The sequence below is a fragment of the Caretta caretta genome, chromosome 1 (genome assembly GCF_965140235.1).
Source record: "Caretta caretta isolate rCarCar2 chromosome 1, rCarCar1.hap1, whole genome shotgun sequence".
NCBI lineage: Eukaryota > Metazoa > Chordata > Testudines > Cheloniidae > Caretta > Caretta caretta.
This window is the reverse complement of record NC_134206.1, coordinates 321,575,710-321,589,092: the sequence shown is the minus strand read 5'-3', so window position 1 is coordinate 321,589,092 and position 13,383 is coordinate 321,575,710.

The window sequence follows — 13,383 nt, the reverse complement described above, 5'->3', positions numbered from 1 at the left end:
GTTTAGTACAGACTACAGGTTATTGTCATGTTCCTCTGAAGTATTTCCAAACACGATAATATCATCCAAATAGCACTGAACTCCATGTTGATTCTTCAAAATCAATGACATCATTTTTTGGAAGGCACTTGGGGCTGATGCGAGACAATATGGAACATGTTTAAAACGGAATAGTCCCTCATGTGTAATAAATGCTGTGAGGTCTCTGCTATCTTCATGCAACATAACCTGGTGGTATGCGCTCTGCAAATCAAGAGTAGAAAACATTTTTGCTCCATGGAGTTCTGCAAATACTTCTTCTATGTGAGGAAGAGGATGGCTGTCAATCACAATAGCCTCCACCCATCTTCTGCATCACTACTATAGGTGAAACCCATTCCAAGGAGTTAATCTGTTCAATAATGTCCTCTTGAACAAGTTTTCTAAGTTCCTCTGAAACAGCTTCCCTGACTGAAAATGGTAAGCGCCATAATTTCTGTCGTACAGGCATCACATTATTCCACATTTTAACTTTATGCAGAAACCCATAAGCACAGCCTAGTTTCTCCTCAACCTGGTGTTGGGTCCTAGCTGAAACTGGTGTGTGTACTGCAAGAGTGCTTTGCTGAGGAAGATCAATTCATCCATTAATTACCCTGAGATTTAAAGCAGCCAATAAATCTCTTCCAAGGATAGGAGTGCCTTTGTGGACCATGTAGAACTCTGCAGTTAGGCAGCAATCACCAAAAGTAACTATTGCTGGCAGGCAGCCACATACTGGAATATGTTTTTTTTTCAAATAGCACACCAAGTGAAGCTTGGGTTCAGTAAGAGGAACATCTTTAAAGTAATGCAAATAGATGGAATCAGGTAGTATAGATACTGCTGAGCCAGTGTCCAACATTAGCTGAATAGAGTGTGATTGGCCTGAGGGTATGACGGAAATGTTTACTATGCACTTTATTTGTTCTGGAATATGTGTAGTAGTGATTTTGTCCATGCTCAGCACAGTAACATCTGGTATTGTAACTGCATGCCTGTTGATTGAACTGGCTGCTGCGCTATACCTTAGCAAAATATCCAATCTTTTTGCAATGATTGCACTGAGCTACTTTTGCCAGACATCCGGTGTAGCTTGCAAGGTGTTGTGAGTATCCACAGCGAAAGCATGCTTTTACTGTATTTTGAATTTGCTGATTTGGTGGTTTTTCATTAGTTTTCCTCTTGTAATTGTTTGTCTGCAGCAATAGTGAACTTTTCTGCAAAGGAGTCACAGCCTGGACTGTGCCTCCTGTATCCATGCTCATTATTTTGGCTTCAGCTGTAGCTGACTCAATCTGGTTATTGGTTATTGCTTTTTCTAGTGTAAGTTGTGGTTCTAGAAGTAAACGTTCTCTTACACGAAACATGGTTGTTTTCTCAATGAGCTGGTCTCTAATCATCTCATCTGCCATATTCCCAAAGTCACAAGTTACAATCAGACTCCTCAGGGAAGCAATATACTGCATTATACTCTCCCCTGGTTTCTGCTCACGCTGGCAAAATCTGTAGCGATTAGCTATTACATTCACTTTTGGTACAAAAAAGTTCTTTAATGTAGTGAGTGCAGTCTCATATTTATCATCTGCAAGGGGAAAAGTGTAAAATATGCACTGCCCTGCTGCTCCAAGGCAGTGGATTAGTGGAACAGGCTTTCTTACTTCAGAAATCTCTGTATCACTGATTGCAAGCAGATAAGTCTCAAACATATGGATCCAGGAAGTAAAAGCAATTGGAGGCTCACCTGGGCTTTGTAGAAAGGGTGCAGGTGGGTTCAGAGGCAGAAGATCCATCCTCGTCACCAAAATGTTGTAGTAGCCAGGCAAGTTACTCACAAACTTCAACAGGACTTTATTTTTTAAAGTGGAAACCTCTTTTCCAAGCTGCTGCTGCACCCTCAGTAGCTCTCCCTCAGCCTCTTCAACTCCTCCCCGCTCCTTCCTGTTTCCTCTCCTTTCAGACTCCTAACAGCCAGTGTTCCCAATTCTAATAATTACAAGCAACATCTGAACACCACAAGAGTTAAACTGAGGGCATGGCTACACTTGCAGATGTAGAGTGCTGTCAGTTAAACCCGCCTGCGTACAGCGCAGTAGGGAAAGCGCTGCAGTCTGTCCACACTGACAGCTGCAAGCACACTGGCGTGGCCACATTTCCGGCACTTGCAGTGGCATTGGGAGCAGTGCATTTTTGGCAGCTATCCCACAGAGCACCTCTTCCCATTCTGGCACTGTGGCTTGTGGGAAGGGGGCGGGGAGTGCGGGGCATTCTGGGTCCTGTCCCAATGCACCGCGATGCCTCGGTTTGCATCCCAGCATTCACTTTTCTTCCGTCCACATTTGGTGCCATAGAATCATAGAATAGAATCATAGAATATAAGGGTTGGAAGGGACCCCAGAAGGTCATCTAGTCCAACCCCCTGCTCGAAGCAGGACCAATTCCCAGTTAAATCATCCCAGCCAGGGCTTTGTCAAGCCTGACCTTAAAAACCTCTAAGGAAGGAGATTCTACCACCTCCCTAGGTAACGCATTCCAGTGTTTCACCACCCTCTTAGTGAAAAAGTTTTTCCTAATATCCAATCTAAACCTCCCCCACTGCAGCTTGAGACCATTACTCCTCGTTCTGTCATCTGATACCATTGAGAACAGTCTAGAGCCATCCTCTTTGGAACCCCCTTTCAGGTAGTTGAAAGCAGCTATCAAATCCCCCCTCATTCTTCTCTTCTGCAGGCTAAACAATCCCAGCTCCCTCAGCCTCTCCTCATAACTCATGTGTTGTGCCATCTTTCAATGTTTTTTGTACTGCACGCTCTGTCTTCCCTTTCAGTCTGCAGGAATGGAGCCTGAACTGCTGAGGAATATGCTGGCGAGTCTCACCAGCGTGTCACGTTTGACAGTTGAGTTATTCCTTAAGATCCAAAGTGAAAGTGAGGACTCCGACGATGATATCGACTCAAGGAACTCAAATGACATGAGTTTGCTTGTGGCATTCATGGACATGCTCACCATCATGGAATGCCATTTTGGGGCTCGGGAAACAAGCACTGAGTGGTGGGATCACATCATCATGCAAGTCTGGGATGACGAGTAATGGCTGCATAACTTTCGGATGAGAAAAGCCACTTTCATGGGACTGTGTGAGGAGCTCGCCCCCACCCTGCGGCGCAAGGACACGAGATTGAGAGCTGCCCTGACAGTGGAGAAGCAGGTGGCTATTGCAATCTGGACGCTGTCAACTCCAGACAGCTACCGATCGGTCGCTAATCAGTTTGGAGTGGGGAAATCGACCGTTGGAATCGTGTTGATGCAAGTTTGCAGGGCCATTAATCACATACTACTCAGAAGAACCGTGACTCCGGGTAACGTGCATGACATTGTGGCTGGCTTTGCACAAATGGGTTTCCCTAACTGTGGAGGGGTGATAGATGGGAGGCATATTCCAATTCTGGCTCCAGCCCACCTAGCCTCCAAGTATGTTAATCGGAAGGGCTATTTCTCTATGGTTCTCCAGGTGCTTGTGGATCACCGTGGGCATTTCATTGACATTAACGCAGGCTGGTCTGGAAAGGTGCATGATGCACACGTTTCATAACACTGGACTGTTCAGGAATCTTCAAGCCGGGACTTTTTCCCCAGACCAGAAGATCACCGTAGGGGAAGTGGAAATGCCCATTGTGATCTTTGAAGACCCTGCTTAACCTTTGACACTGTGGCTCATGAAACTCTATACAGGGAGCCTTGACAGCAGCAAGGAGCGGTTCAACAACAGGCTGAGCCAGTGCAGAATGACTGTGGAGTGTGCTTTTAGCCATTTAAAGGGTCGCTGGTGCTCTCTGTATGGGAAGCTGGACCTGGCCGATAACAGCATCCCTGTGGTTATATCTGCATGCTGTACCCTCCATAACATTTGTGAATGGAAGGGTGAAAGATTCACTCAGGCATGGGACTTGGAGGTTCAACACCTGGAAGCTGAATTTGAACAGCCAGAGAGCAGGGCTATTAGAGGGACCCAGCGTGGGGCTGCAAGGATTAGGGATGCCTTGAGGGAGCAATCTGAGGCTGAAAGCCAACAGTAATGTCTGGTGTGGTGCCCTACACGGGAGTGAAGTGCAGTAGGAATCTGTGTTTGCTACATATGATACACTGACTTGCTGTGCCTGTTGCTTTTCTGGGCTAAGGTTTCTTTTACGTTATGCAATAATAAAGAATGTTTTCAAAGCCAAAAAATCAATTTATTGAAAAGAAACACAACACAATTGCTTGGGAAACACAAAGGGCTAAGGGGTGGGGTAGGGTGGGGAATGGTACAATCACAGATTTGTGTATGTCCTGTCTGGAGTGCTGTGCAATGCATGCTGCACTTCAGGATGGCTATACTGCATGGTGATGGGGATTGAGTGCAGTGGGTAAGGGTCGTAGTTTGCAGGGTGGGTGGTGAAGCTACAGATGTTGGAGGCAGTGGGTGGCGGTAAGAACCCAGAGGTTGGGGAAAGTGGTTTGGATGTGACATGGTGTCACAAGGGAAAGAGTTTTGGGACAAGGGCTGCGGGGGGCGGAGGGGAGCGGGCACAGTAGCGCTCCGCCTGCATGGCTACAAGCACCTGGATCGAATCCACTTGGCACTCCATGATGCTTATCAGCCACTCTGTGCTTTGGTGCCGGTGATCCACATTCCGCCTGTGGACCCTCCTTTCACTCTCCTGCCACTCCTGCACTTTTTTATTTTCATTAGTAGAATGCTGCATGACTTCTGCAGCATGTCCTCTTTGCTTCTACATGGCCTCTTCCTGATTCTTTGCAGTCTCTCGGCCGTTGATAACACGGACAGCTGAGATCTCAAGGTTGCATCTGTAAAAGCAAAATACAACACTTAACAGAGGCAGCATTGTTCACACCAGACAGAGCAATGATTCTTCCTTACTCAAGGGCAAGCACAGTCTACACAATAGCATAATTTGCCCCTCCCAAAGCGAGCGCACATAACCCACGGGAGCCCCAAATTGGTGAGTAAGCACAGGGTCAAGCGTGACTGATTGTTTCATGGCTGTAATGTCCTTTGGGTTTCTGTGCCTTGGAGAGAGCCAACAGCAGCAGGGGGCCCCTGAACACTGTCCCCACATTTTCCATAGGAGTTCATCCTGGAGGATATCTTGCTGCTGAGGGTGACCAGGGAAACAAGGGACAGTCTTCTACTGTGATGCGACTTCTGCCCTGGCCCATATGCAGCTTGCCTATGTGCAGCAATGGTCCCCCCACCCCTCATGACACAGTGGCGTGGACAAGTTAGCTTTACTGGGATGAGAACAACAGTGGCTCTCCCAAAAAACCTGCGCAAGTGCATTGCCCAAGTTCTGGCTGAGACCTTTGAAGAGATCACTGAGGCCGATTACCACGATGTGAGAGAGCACATCAACGCCCTATTCCACATCTAGGCATGCATGTGGCCCTAACCCTCCTCACCCCAAGAGCCAACACTGAATAACTTCCTTCCCAAAATAAAAGCCGCTTACCGGGAACCTCCTCTGGTGTTTGTCCTTCCCCAGGCACAGGCCGCCGCGACTGGCTACCTTCCTCCTGGCTTGAGAACAGCTCCTCGCTGCATGCATCTAGGGATTCCGGGGGTGTCTTCCTCTGCTGGAGAACCCTCACTCCCACTTTGCTGCTCCTCCTCCTCCTGCCTTGTTACACTGGCTTTGAGGTGTCCATGGTGGTACTCGGCATGGAGGTGGGGTTGCCCCCAAGTATTGCATCCAGCTCTTTGTAAAAACGGCAGTCATGGGGGCAGCACCAGAGTGGCCATTTGCCTCTTGGGCCTTGTGGTAGGTATTCCGCAGCTCCTTCACTTTAATCCTGCACTGTAGTGCGTCCCGGTAATGGCCCCTTTCCAGCATGGCCCTTGATATCTGCCCGAAGATATCATAATTCCTGCTGCTGGAGCGCAGCTGGGTCTGGACAGCTTCCTCCCCCCAGACACTGATGAGGTCCAGCACCTCACCATTGTTCCATAATGGGGATCGCTGGGCACGTGGAGGCATGGTCATCTGGAAAGATTCACTGAGAGCACTCCATGCCTGGCTGAGCAAACAGGAAGGGGATTTTCAAAATTCCCACAGAATTTAAAGGGAGGGCCTGATGGTTGGTCACCTGAGGGCAGGGCAGTAGAGTTCAAAGTGACGACCAGAGTGGCTAGAACAGGCGTTGTGGGACACTTCTGGAGGCCAATCACAGCGCAATAACAGACCAGAGCATCCACACTGGCACCGCAGCGCTCCAGCGGTGGCGCAGCAAACATTATTCCACTCGCCGAGGTGGAGTACCAGCAGCGCTGTAGCCGCGGAGTCCGGGCGCTCTACATGCCTTGCCAGTGTGGACGGGTAGTGAGCTAGGGCACCCGCAGCTCCTTTATTGTGCTGCAACTCACAAGTATAGCCAAGCCCTGAGCCTCACTGTTTAAGCTTGCACATATTTTTAACATTGCATTTTTCCCCTCAGAACCTAACATTTGACAAACTGACTGTGTAACTCACTCTGTTCTAACTGAAGAAGAGTTCTGTTCAATTGAAGATAATATTGTCAATTGCAGGATACAGGCATGATTGAAGCAATCAGGTTCTCTAGGGTAGCAGTGAAGGGAAGTCTCCAAGAGCTGGGCAAGATCAATACAGCCTGCAGGCAGGAATCAGCCAACATGTTTGCTAGTGTGGCCAGCAGGAGACAAAGCCAAGCCTGCTCCCAGCAAAGGAGCAGTTCCAGTATACTGAGCAGCCAGCTGCAGTTAGACGGCTGCTACTCTGAAACCTAGGGAATTAACTCCTTAGAGTCAAGTGAATCAGCTGTGGCTGTTCTGGTAGTTTGTGTGTAGCGGTAAACTTGTATAACCGAGCTATATTATCCTTCTACTGACACTGGGGCAACAGCATTGACATTATTGTACATAAGATACAATACTGAATTACTGACTTCTGCAGGCATATAACAGTGGGAAAGTTTCTACAAGTAGGTACAGAATACGTGCATCCACACATACCACAAACACGACACCAAATCCGCACACTGAGTTACACAATTCCATCCAAATAGTATCAATTCATTAGGATTCTAATGGGGTTATGCAGGTGTAACTGAGGAGAATTTGACTCACTGTACAAATTAAACTTCCAAAGCCTGAAAGGACAAAAACAGGGGGAGTGTGGCAGGGTAACACAAAGAAGCTTTGCACAAAGTAGAATTGATTTCTGTAAGGTAATTCCCATTTTCCGTAACCTCACTTTCCTATTTAAACCTCATTGATAAAGGGAGATAAATTTGGTTTGAGTGGGCCACAGAAAAATGTTAGTAAAGTGAGGGAAGGTTGAGAGGAGAGAATAATACTGCGGTATTAGTTGTTACATGCCTTTGATCTTGTCAGAATTATACTGTTGTGAATATTAATGTATCAAATTATTTTGTTTAATGAAATCTGTCCTAGATATGACTACACTGGAAAATTAGCACTGCTTGGTAGGAAAGTGATTCATTAGACACACAAATCATGGGTTTATGCAAGATCATACCAAATTGCTCATGAAAATTACACATTCAAGCTAGGCAATATCTAATTCACAGGCAAAAGGTAGACTCAAAGACCAACTGAAAGATAGTTTCTAGAAACCTGTGTTCCTTATTGGCCTCTCTTTTTCAAATATGAGCACATGAACAACTTATCTGACTGAGTGTACTACCATTTTTTGCCAAACCAGGCCCAATATACAAGCGTAGAGAACATGGTGTTCAATCTCATCCTCCTGTATATGAATGCAACTTCTAGTGGCATGAATAGGAGATGCACCTGAAGGGCAAAATTGGTCCCATGGCATATGAATAAATGCCCCTTCCAAAGTATGGTGTAAGGGACTAAGCAGTCTTGTCTAGCAGTCACAGCTGGCTGTGCTCTGCATGTCAGGGACAGTAGTTGCAGAGCAGAAGTCAGAGGAATTGCAAGGGCCAGCTTCAGTAAGTAAGAATCTGGGTCAGAGTCAAGCAAGGGTCAAAGGTACAGTAGTACCAGACTGGAATCAGGGTCAGAGTCAGACCAGAGACAAGGCTGGAATCACAGCAGACCAAAGTCTGTGTTGTTGCCAGACAATTTCCTGGAGCAACCCCTCGGCTTAAATAGGATGGTTGGCCAGTGGGCCGCAGGGTATTGTCATGCTACTCCTTTGGATGGTATTTCCTGCAGCACCTACTTTCCACAGTGCTCCCAGATTATTACTTGGCAGGGCTTTTAGGAAAAATCAAGGCAAACTAATAATGTAGCTGCAAAGTTCTATAATGATTCAATAGCTCCATATTTTGGAGCTCCACAGAGTATATCTAGGGGATTCCATCTTCTGTCCTCATAATTGTGCTTTTCACTAACTCTACTTCTCAAGATTCAGTCTTTTTTTCTACTATTTACAGCTAGCCCTTGTTTTGGAAGAAGTGAGAAACAGCATTTTATGATGATGGGTTTATCTGTATTCTAGAGGATCGGAGAAGACTTTGGAAACTCCCAAGTCTTTGTCTGAACTACAATTTCCAGAAAATGTCACTTAAAGACAAATGGTTCACCGTTACAGCAGAAGACTTTTAGGCCCATAGGCCACCACTAGTTCACTGTGATTTACAGTAAGTTAATGGTTTTCAAAGTAGTTTACAGTTAGAAAAAGATGGATTCGTAGTTTGTGGACTTACTGGTTGGTTACCACATACTAGCTTTTTAATGTTGGATAGCAATACTGATCCCAAGAACCAGTTTCTGCCTAAGTGAAGGGAAACCACCCACCACAAAGGCTGAAAGAGAACTGGGTGAAGTAAAAATGCCTCTTCATGACTGTAAACATGCTTGTATTTAACTGCTCTGAAAAGCAGGGAAAACTTAAAAAAAGGGGACATCAGGTCAAAGACTGACAATAGAATGGAAATTACCAATGTTCTTTATTTTGCTTGGTATAAATATGCTGGCTTTAAGATTTTAAATGGCTAATGTCTATATATCAAATGCAGCTGATTACTGAGTAATGTGTTAAAATTCAGAGGTAGATACTTAATTGGTTACTTCTTTCAGTTCAATATCTTAAGGAGGCTACTGGAAATTAGACCTAACATACCAGGAATTTGATGTAGATAATCTTCAAGATAAAATTTTGCCCTCATTTTGCTAACTCTTTTATATCCTCATCAGTCCTTATTCATTCAATGATATGAAGACATTTTACTGTATTATAATTTATTTCAGTCTTGTTTGCTGTTTCTTAGTCTGTGAAGACTTAATTGTTTCCTAATCTTAGGAAAAAGCTCACCTTTCTAAATCATCAGTGTATCCGAGCTAGTTATTTTTGTTCTTGCTGTCAAATCTAGTATATTTTATCATACTACCTGAGGTGATGACTCACTTCTGAATGAGTTTGAATTTGCTAAACTTGAATTTGCTAAACTTGAGGCACTTTCATCATAGCATTCCACATACAAAAAAACTTCATTTCCCAAATAGTTAAGGTTGCTAAGTGACAAAAACATACTTTCCTACCACATCACTTACAAATTCCATGCACATTAGTACAAAGAAATGCAAAGTTATTGCTATTCTAAATTTTGCACGACCACATCATAAAAATGAATATGTTGCCTCAAAGAGAAGCAGAGTGCATTACAACACCACCTTAACTCTGACCCGTAGATCAGTTTATTTTTATGCATTACGATTTGTCTTGATTTTTGGCATTTGAATATTTTCTTTTTAAGGATTGCTCTTCAGTGAGGAGTGTCATTTAACACATAAACTGACAGTTTCAGAGTAACAGCCTTGTTAGTCTGTATTCACAAAAAGAAAAGGAGTACTTGTGGCACCTTATAGACTAACCAATTTATTTGAGCATAAGCTTTCGTGAGCTACAGCTCACTTCATCGGATGCATACTGTGGAAACTGCAGAAGATATTACATACACAGAGACCATGAAACAATACCTCCTCCCACCCCACTCTCCTGCTGGTAATAGCTTATCTAAAGTGATCACTCTCCTTACAATGTATATGATAATCAAGCTGGTCCATTTCCAGCACAAATCCAGGTTTTCTCACCCGCTCCCCCCCTCCCCCCCGCCCTCCAAACTCACTCTCCTGCTGGTAATAGCTTATCCAAAGTGACCACTCTCCTTACAATGTGGAGAGTGGGGTGGGAGGAGGTATTGTTTCATGGTCTCTGTGTATATAATGTCTTCTGCAGTTTCCACAGTATGCATCCGATGAAGTGAGCTGTAGCTTACGAAAGCTTATGCTCAAATAAATTGGTTAGTCTCTAAGGTGCCACAAGAACTCCTTTTCTTTTTGCGAAACTGACAGTTGAAATTCTTGGTAATGTATTTATAATGACTTTCTTGAGAACAATATTGCATATGCATTTTAACAGGAACAATGTATATCACTGTCAATTTCTAGTAAAACTATGCTTGTATGCGGACTTGTATTTGACACTAATAAGCAGCATTAGTATGTATGCATATAAAACTTTTATTTCTCTTTCAGATGGATTTTTTTATTGTTTTATAAATAGCATTGGGTAAGAGTTATGTTAAGCAGTGTTGTGATGACACATTGATTATGCATACCAATGCGTGTGGGCAGTGTAAGATTTTTTTTCCTTCTCATATCATTTCCTTTCCTTTAAGTGTCTAAATTTTGCAAACAACTGGATAGGTTAGTACATTGCTGTTGATTAGCAACATCAAGTGTATAGGTCACTTTTGTTTGTTTTGGAGGAGCTTTTTCCTTTCAAGTAGTCAATTCATTGAAAATCAAGTTTTTGAAACAGGAAAGAGACTATTACTAGATAAGTAAAATAAAGGAATGAGCATCACTCACCAAGTTAATAATGGCTAGAAAAAAAACCCACATTACCCTAGTAGTTTTGAAATTGTAATGGAAAGAATGTCTGTCATAAATATAAAGGGAAGGGTAAACCCCTTTGAAATCCCTCCTGGCCAGAGGAAAGCTCCTCTCACCTGTAAAGGGCTAAGAAGCTAAAGGTAACCTCGCTGGCACCTGACCAAAATGACCAATGAGGAGACAAGATACTTTCAAAAGCTGGGAGGAGGGAGAAAAACAAAGGGTCTGTGGGTCTGTCCTATATTCTGTCTTTGCCGGGGATAGACCAGGAATGGAATCTTAGAACTTTTAGTAAGTAATCTAGCTAGGTATGTGTTAGATTATGATTTCTTTAAATGGCTGAGAAAAGAACTGTGCTGAATAGAATAACTATTTCTGTCTGTGTATCTTTTTTGTAACTTAAGGTTTTGACTAGAGGGGTTCTCTATGTTTTGAATCTAATTACCCTGTAAGGTATCTACCATCCTGATTTTACAAGGGGGATTTCTTTATTTCTATTTACTTCTATTTTTATTAAAAGTCTTCTTGTAAGAAAACTGAATGCTTTTTCATTGTTCTCAGATCCAAGGGTTTGGGTCTGTGGTCACCTATGCAAATTGGTGAGGCTTTTTATCCAACATTTCCCAGGAAAAGGGGGGTGCAAGTGTTGGGAGGATTGTTCATTGTTCTTAAGATCCAAGGGTCTGGGTCTGTAGTCACCTAGGCAAACTGGTGAGGCTTTTTACCAAACCTTGTCCAGGAAGTGGGGTGCAAGGTTTTGGGAAGTATTTTGGGGGGGAAAGATGTGTCCAAACAGCTCTTCCCCAGTAACCAGTATTAGTTTGGTGGTGGTAGCGGCCAATCCAAGGACAAAGGGTGGAATATTTTGTACCTTGGGGAAGTTTTGACCTAAGCTGGTAAAGATAAGCTTAGGAGGTTTTTCATGCAGGTCCCCACATCTGTACCCTAGAGTTCAGAGTGGGGGAGGAACCTTGACAATGTCAATGAAAATGCACTGCCTGAAAGTAATCCATCATAACTATATGTCTGCAATGGCCATGAAAAGCACTCATAAGTGAGAGCACTTACATACAAGAAGTATAAAGCCATGCCATGCCATGCTTTGTGTTGGTCATTGAAATAATTAACTGTCAACAGCCTCTCTCAGAATTTGTCAGTTTTTGTCTTTTCTCCATCTTAAGTGTTAGAGAATCCTGACTAGTTCTTGAACAACTTTACTGTTCCTTGAAAAAATACCTTTCCCATGAACCAGTGTCAATCTGTTTCCAGGCATGTATACTTTTATAAATAAATGCATCTATAAAATACAGGGTAAGAAGTAAAGGCTCAGCATTGGGGTGCTTAATTTTTAGGCACCCTTCCATCCTGCTGGAATCCACGCCTCTGAGTTAGGGACCCAGTTTTTCTAAACAATGTATGGTGAGGGCTGGGCACTTCAAGATGTCAACAAGCTGAATGGGGAGTTGCCTAAATTAGCCAATAGGAAATGCTGAGGAGAGGGGTGAGTCCTAAGCCCTGCCCCTCAAAGGGATTTAATCTAATGGAGGCACCTCTCTCTGTTGGGGATTCATATCAGTGAATCCTCTCATGGAGTTAGGACTGAGGTGACATAGGGGGCCTTTGTGGTGAAAAACTGGGGAGGAGCTGCCACTTTTACCAGCTAGGAGTCCAATGGCAAGAGCACTCACCCATGCTGTATGAGCCCCACATTCAAATTCCGCCTTTGCCAGAAGTGAGGCAGCTATATGAACCCAGGTCTGGCATTTCTCAGGTTAGTGTTCTAACCCGGGGGGTACTGGGTTTCATCAGATGTCTCTCTCTTAATTAGGAGAGGGATGAAATTTTTCAGTCCAATAGTACATTGGCCAAAAATGCAGTTTTGGGGCACCCAAACCTATTCACAAATTTGGGCTGAATTCAGTGAATGATTTCAACCAAATAGCAAAAGAAGAAGACATTACTGGAAAGTCCACATTTCATTTCAAAACTAACCATTTTGTTTTGAAAAGTAATTTCAAAATGACACTTGAAATGTTTCATTTGCCCCAAATGATTTTATTTATTTATTGGTTTTTCATTTTGGTGAAACCTGTCTTCTGGGAGAACCAAGGCAACTGCAGCCCACCTGCATTTTGCCTGATGTTTATCTGGCACAAAGAAAATAAACCCTGCAGATCGTTGAAGAGCCTTGTTAATGCAAAATATTATAGATATAAATATTTATATAATATTAACTTTACTTAACATTTTAGTATTAAGTTTCACAACTCTTCCCCTTTTGGAATCTGGCTGGTATGACATCAAGAGATGAAGTTATACAGCCTTCATTGCAATTACTTCAGTGGGTATTTTTTAAAGTTGTCTTTTAAGAAAACCAATTTTTATCGGTAATAAAACTGTAACAGTGTCACACCAGCTCAGGTCAGAGCCATAGACCAATTCACTTCTGTCTGAATATCAAA